This window comes from Polypterus senegalus, chromosome 1 (assembly GCF_016835505.1).
Source record: "Polypterus senegalus isolate Bchr_013 chromosome 1, ASM1683550v1, whole genome shotgun sequence".
NCBI lineage: Eukaryota > Metazoa > Chordata > Cladistia > Polypteriformes > Polypteridae > Polypterus > Polypterus senegalus.
Window position 1 is genome coordinate 211,574,245 of NC_053154.1, and position 6,694 is coordinate 211,580,938.

Genomic DNA, 6,694 nt, shown 5'->3' on the forward strand with positions numbered 1-6,694 from the left:
AGTGGATGCAGTGGATTCTCCATTATTGACAGGAGCCTGCTCAGCACCCGTCGCTCTGCCACAGATGTCATACTGTCCAGCTCCATGCCTACAATAGAACCTGCCTTCCTCACCAGTTTGTCCAGGCATGAGGCATCCCTCTTCTTTATGCTGCCTCCCCAGCACACCACCGCGTAGAAGGGGGCACTCGCCACAACCGTCTGATAGAACATCTGCAGCATCTTATTGCAGATGTTGAAGGACGCCAGCCTTCTCAGAAAGTATAGTCGGCTCTGACCTTTCTTACACAGAGCATCATTCTTGGCAGTCCAGTCCAATTTATCATCCAGCTGAACTCCCAGATATTTATAGGCCTGCACCTTCTGCACACAGTCACCTCTGATGATCACGGGGTCCAGGAGGGGCCTGGGCCTCCTAAAATCCACCACCAGCTCCTTGGGCTTGCTGGTGTTAAGGTGTTAGTGGTTTGAGTCACACCATTTAACAAAGTCTTTAATTAGCTTCCTGTACTCCTCCTCCTGCCCACTCCTAATGTAGCCCACGATAGCAGTGTCGTCTGCAAACTTTTGCACGTGGCAGGACACCGAGTTGTATTGGAAGTCCGATGTATATAGGCTGAACAGGACCGGAGAAAGTGCAGTCCCCTGCGGCGCTCCTGTGCTGCTGACCACAATGTCAGACCTGCAGTTTCTAATACGCACATACTGAGGTCTGTCTGTAAGTCCACAATCCATGTCACCAGGTGTGACTCTACTCCCATCTCTGTCAGCTTGTCCCTAAGGAGCAGAGGCTGGATGGTGTTGAAGGCGCTAGAGAAGTCCAAAAACATAATTCTTACAGCACCACTGCCTCTGTCCAAGTGGGAGAGGGTTCGGTGTAGCATATAGATGATGGCATCCTCTACTCCCACCTTCTCCTGGTATACGAACTGCAGAGAATCGAGGGCGTGGCGGACCTGTGGCCTCAGGTGGTGAAGCAGCAGCCGCTCCATGGTCTTCATCAAATGTGATGTCAGAGCGACAGGCCGGAAGTCATTCAGCTCACTAGGACGTGATACCTTTGAGACTGGGGTGATACAAGATGTTTTCCAAAGCCTTGGGACTCTCTCCTGTTCCAGGCTCAGGTTGAAGATGCGCTGTAGAGGACTCCCCAGTTCCAACGCACAGGCCTTCAGCAGTCATGGCGATACTCCATCTGGACTCACTGCTTTGCTGGCACAAAGTCTCCTCAGCTCTCTGCTCACCTGGGCTGCTGTAATTGTAGGTGGGGATGTCTCTACTATGCTGGTATCAGCAGAAGGATGGTTGGAGAATGCAGTAGTCCGAGGTGAGAGTGGGTTACTGTGATCAAACCTATTTAAGAAGTTGTTTATTTGGTTTGCTCTCTCCACATCTCTCTCGATGGTGAGGTGCCTCAGGGTGCTGTGTTTGTAATTTAGCAACAGCGGAATGAATGATGTCACCCGCTATCTCCACGTTTGCCCGAGGAGGGATGTAAACAATAACAACAATGACGTATCCAAACTCTCTGGGCAAGTAATAGGGACGTAGACTTACGGCCAACAGTTCGATGGGCTGACGCTCAAGTCCATCACCTCGCTTTTGTTCCAATTGCCAGGCTGAGTTGCTGCTGTCATTGAGCTCGATTTTCAACACAGAGGCATGCTTAAGGTCAGCTAAACATTGACGTAAATTAAGTTTGGGTAGTATGTATTTCTAAACCACTGCTTTTTGAACTTTTTTTTTTCTCCTCAACTAATTTTGCCTTTTGCATTTCTTTGCGTTCCGCAATCACCGTGAAGTGTGATCCAGGGAATCCATCCTCCTTGTAGAATTTCCTCCGATCTTGGAAAATCTGTGTCGATCATCGTCCAGGGGTAGAGTAAGGGCTGGGTCCTTTGGACTATCTCGGACATTGTCATCCATGGGGATTGTTTTCCTCTGCAAGCAACAATCCCATCGCAAAAACATTTGCGACTCTTTCTCATTCAGTACTATTGTAATTCACAACTTGGCGCAAACCGAAGTTCAGACCCAGCTCAAGTTGCACCACTCACAATAGTATCCTAAATCACAAAAGAAAATTCAGACTCCATGTACTGTAGTTATTTTGTACTCCCACTACTCTAAAAAGCTCAGATATGTGTCCCACGTAACTGAAAAATTTGCAATTGAGCAGCAATGTGAATGCAGCCATTTTCTGGTTCAGACATTCTCTTGCTTTTGTGGTCCTACCTGCCAGATACTGGGATGAATCGCTCTGATGTCCTGGGTAAATGCAGACAGAGGCCATTTATCTGTTCTCATCCTCTTAAATCTGAGTGCTGCATTTGACACCACTGATCATAATATTCTTAGAAATCGCCTTAGTCAATGGGTGGGCCTCTCTGGCAGTGTCTTAAATTGGTTTGAATCCTACCTGGCAGGGAGAAAATTCTTTGTGAGTTGTGGTAATCAAATCTCAAAGACACATGAAATTTTAGTAATTGGCAATAATGGTTTCAGTGAGGTTATCAGAAATAAACTTGATGCATTAGGATTAAAAGTTAAGACGGAAGTAAAAATTTAGGGGTAACTGTTGACTGTAATCTGCATATTCATCAGACCACTAGGACAGCATTTTTTCACTTAAGAAACATAGCTAAAGTTAGACCTCTTATATCATTGAAAGATGCTGAGAAATTAGTTCACGCGTTTGTTTTCAGTCGACTAGATTACTGTAACACACTCCTCTCAGGACTACCCAAAAAAGACATCAATCATTTGCAACTAGTGCAGAATGCAGCTACTAGAATCCTAACTGGTAAAAGAAAATCCGAACACATTTCTCCAGTTTTGATGTCACTACACTGGTTGCCTGTGTCATTCAGGATTGACTTTAAAATACTGCTTATGGTTTATAAAGCCTTAAATAATCTCGCCCCATCTTATATATCGGAATGCCTGACACCTTATATTCCAAATCGTAACCTTAGATCCTCAAATGAGTGTCTCCTTAGAATTCCAAGAACAAAACTTAAAAGAAGTGGTGAGGCGGCCTTCTGCTGTTATGCACCTAAAATCTGGAATAGCCTGCCAATAGGAATTCGCCAGGCTGATACAGTAGAGCACTTTAAAACACTGCTGAAAACATATTACTTTAACATGGCCTTTTATAACTTCACTTCAACTTAATCCTAATACTATGTATGTTCAATTCATCATAATAACTATTCATGGTGGCTCTAAAATCCGTACTGACCCCTACTCTCTCTTCTGTTTCTTTTCCGGTTTTTTGTGGTGGTGGCCTGCGCCACCACCACCTACTCAAAGCATCATGATGCTCCAACAATGATGGACGGATTAAAAGCCAGAAGTCTACGTGACCATCATCATCATCAAGCCCTTCCGTGAGAACCCTAAATCCAAAGAGGACTGTTTCATTTATGTTAGGTAGAATGCCCAGAGGGACTGGGCGGTCTCATGGTCTGGAATTCCTACAGATTTTATTTTTTCTCCAGCCGTCTGGAGTTTTTGTTTTTCTGTCCCCTGGCCATTGAACCTTACTCTTATTCGATGTTAATGTTGATTTATTTTGTTTTATAATTGTGTCTTTCATTTTTCTATTCTTTAATATGTAAAGCACTTTGAGCTACTGTTTGTATGAAAATGTGCTATATAAATAAATGTTGTTGTTGCTGATGTCCAGCCGCCGAGTTGCCTCTTGCCTGTTGTCTGGGGAATTGTGATTCTGAGGAGCAGGACGTGAGTTCAACTGTCCAATCTTCATTTAATCTGAACACCTCTGAGGATGGCGCAGGAGTGTTTGATCATGGTCAAGTCTAGCAAACTAATCTGAAACTGGCTAAGCATATTCTGGAAACTCAATGATCAACGTGCATAGGGTTTCTAAGTGAGACCACTGTGGTGAAAGAAAACACAACTTCCATAAAATAATGGGTGTTTTCCATAAGTCATAACTTACATTTCTAATTAGGAAAACTCTCATTTTTTCAGCATTAACTGTGGAAGAGGTAAGAATTTAACTGCCTGATCAAAGAAGCCAAAAGAAAGTCAATGCATGATGACAATGTCACCACTTAGGGTGGAAACTGAAAATGTCCCAGTGCTCTTCCACAAGCATCACTGTCCTAGCCATGATGTACTCCGTCTAGAGATGGCTATGGTAAGGAAAATCCGGACCACTCTGACCATTCATCAGATAAGTCAGGTGAGAATGAATCGTTGAAAAGAGTTCTTCTGTATTCCGGTTAGAAGATTTAATACCATCAGCCATCTTGATAATCTGATGGACATTTGTGCATAAAACTCCATCCAGCCTTAATTCCTTTTATAAGAAACAATGTTTGAAGCTCCCAATATTGATTCACGGTGGGAAATGAATGTGGTTAATATGGCAGGCATACCAGAGAAAAATAAATGCAATAAATGATCATCGACCTACTCCGTTTATTTTAATAATTCATTTGGAGTGCTAGTAGCAGTTTGGAAAGCTTCAGAGAGAAAGAAAAGGTTTACCTAATCAACATTTTCCAAACTTCTTTTTAAACTAACACTAAAAAAATTGTTAAGAGGAAAAGAGCTCAAGACGGGTGGAGAGATTACACCTCACGCTGAAAACCGATTTGTGAAAAGATTACAGAAGAATGAATGTCGATACATGACAGAATTCGGTATAATCTGGCAATCATAATTTTCATTGAAGTATCTAAAGATGTTAACAAATTAAATTCCTGGCCCACTATTTATGACCGTGTTGATCACCAAGACTTGATTACTGAAATCCTCAGTCAGGACAGTGCGTGAACAAATATTTTCTGATGAGTTGTTGAATGTCTGCTTTGGATGACAACACGTTTATAACCTAAAAGATGGTGATGTTGAAGACGTTACCAGATTGTTTTATAATAATTAATGGGGAAAAAAGGAAAACCTTAAAACAAAAGCAGCAGCTGTGCTCAAAGTTGAACAAATACGTATTCACCTTGTTTTATTTAAGAGACTCAACTAGCCAAAAAAAGCATTTATTTCCTTTTCGTTTATTTTGTTTTGCATTTCTTTTAAACGGTATGACTTGTAAAAGTGTGTTCTCCTTTTTTTCATTGCTGTCAGGAATTCTTCTTCTTTTTCAGGAGAGATCCTTACGCCAAGTGAATGAGACGAGAGTGGGCTGTTAGAGTTGAAGTCCCCTGCCCTTTGGCATGAAATGCCATAGTCCCTCCACATTGTTCACTTCCACCCATTCTTGTATTAGGTGGGCACTCAAGACATTTTTATTGTTTATGAATTATGCCACTCGAAGCAGTCCGCACAGAACATCCTGTGAAATTCAAATATGATTCTCTTCGTGTAATGAAGGATTTACATGAGCCGCAGCCAAAAGTACAAACTTTACAAATGACGAAAGAGGTGCTCTCATGGCGAGTGATCAGTAAAGTGTTGTTTCTCAAACCGTTTAGAGAAGCTAACATGTCATTTCACAACACGAGATGTGAAACTCTCAGAGAAGAGGTTTTTACATTTATTTGGGAAGGAAAAGAAAAAAAAAAAATGTTCCCTAAAGGCTTTTTCACAATCCTGTGTTACATAACCTCTGCAGCTCACCAGTAAAATCAGTCATATTCTGTTGGCGCCTCTTCAAAATGGTGCAAAGAACAGTGGGGTGTTATGAACATGCAGAGAAAAATGCATCGTTGTGCACATTAATGCATTTTCTTAGAAGAAATACACAGCGTACAGAAAGCTAAGGATGATAGGCACACTTCAAGGAATGTCGAGAATGTCGTTTCTGTTTCTAATGCATATTTAGGGTTACGATCACAAAGATGTTCATTATAATTGGCAAAGTGGGTATCGGATTACCTGAACAAACACCACACACGTCGGTAGGCCTAACAAAATGTCTACAAGTAACAGGAAACATCTTCAGCGGTTTTATTTTCCTTGAGAATTTTATTTAAATATTAAATGACAGGCAGGCATATATGAATTAAGTGTGTGAAAACACTCCCAGACATGAACTAAACACCTTTCTTCCTGTGGCAATGGCCCAAAACGTTAACTTCTCTTTTAGCTCATTGCCTGACATCCCGGTGGACTTTTACACTTTCGATACTCGTGATGATATTGCGTCTCATCAAAGACTCGGTGCCTCGGTGACGTTTAAAAGTGAGCATCACTGTCTTATGTGACCAGGTATACTGTGTCCAAGTCAGCAGGGGGCATCATTTCCACAGGGTGACTGTTCAAGTAGTGTCAAGCCAGAACAAAAGTGTGCCATTTCAGTGTGGTAAGGCTATACTGGGGTCTTCAGTGGCTGCCATGACTTTTTAGTCCTATTGCTTAATTGGGGCCAATTATTGCTGAAGCCTCAATTTTGTGCTTTATTTATTGAACTCGTTAAAATTTGCAACACTTAATTGCTCCCTTTTGTCTTAAGCGGCTGTATTCTTTGATTTTATTTGCTTCTTTTTCCCGTAAGCAACTGCCTATCTATATTACTAAACAAAGGTTGTATATATGCACGGATGCCAGAAGTAAGCCATGCACAATACAACCGCCGCCCGAAGGCGAATGCACACAATACAACCACCACCCAAACGTGAATGTACACAATACAACTGGTGCTTGAACGCGGACATGTACACAATACAACTGCCGCCCAAATGCGAATGCACACAATACAACCACCACCC